The sequence below is a fragment of the Propithecus coquereli genome, unplaced genomic scaffold, assembly GCF_000956105.1.
Source record: "Propithecus coquereli isolate 6110/MARCELLA unplaced genomic scaffold, Pcoq_1.0 Scaffold91, whole genome shotgun sequence".
Lineage (NCBI taxonomy): Eukaryota > Metazoa > Chordata > Mammalia > Primates > Indriidae > Propithecus > Propithecus coquereli.
The window spans coordinates 2,646,131-2,647,174 of NW_012155396.1; positions in this window are offsets into that span (position 1 = coordinate 2,646,131).

The window sequence follows — 1,044 nt, forward strand, 5'->3', positions numbered from 1 at the left end:
CAATATATTTTGAAATAACAAATTGGCTGTCGGTGCAAAAATAATTTGCAGGTGATAGTGAAATGTCTTGTCTATTTAGTTTAGGACAATTAGCCATATGAAGCCAGAATTATTTCCAAGAAAATATAAATATGACATGCTTTCTTAATAATAAGCAATATTCTCCATTGGCCCTTGCTAAATCCTGATCTTGTTTTAGTTCTTCAATACGTTTAGAATTTGTTGACTACTCAAATTTACAATATAAAAATAGAGTCCTTTTTGACCAAGAGTAGCACTTTGGACTCTCATCTGGCTGATATAGAGTGTCAAGGTCAGAGGAAATTGGAATCTCAAAACTGACAGAAGATTGTTTCAAATGCTGATGGCAACTATCTTAAAATTGCTGAGTTTCTCCTGGATTGAGCACAGGCTTCATAAAAAATACTCCTGAATTGTTAAGAACTTTCCTCATGATTTTACCACATGGGAACTCTTTTCTCCAGGAATAAGGATAATGGAGGGTCTGTCTGATCACTTTTCCTCTGAAGCATATTCCCAGTTTCTGAACATTGCTGCTCATGTTTTACTATTAAGTGTATGTGCAACATGAGTCGAAGCCACTGATAATAAACCTAGAACATTCTGGGTATGAAGCAACCTGCGATTGTGACTGAAGCTATTGCAATGTTGATTAAAATCAATAGACTATAGCACAATCTTTCTGGTTTCATCACTTTGATGATAGAAACTATGAGATCAACTACTATTACATAATAAAAGAGAACACCTAAAAATAGGGCACAAGATTCTTGGTCTTAAAATTGAATTTATTTTAAAATATGTACGGGGTGTTTTATTCTTACTAAATTTGTTTATGATATGTGACATATTTGATTAAAAATTAAACATCCCATTGAAGTTGAATATCTGAGGTTATGTAAATGATTGAACTGATGTGACTATTTGTTTTATTTCTGCTTTGATCAAATTGATAAAATCAAGCAACAACTCACCCAAATTAGATTTCAGTCCTTTAAAGAAAGACATTCAATTGAAAACAAA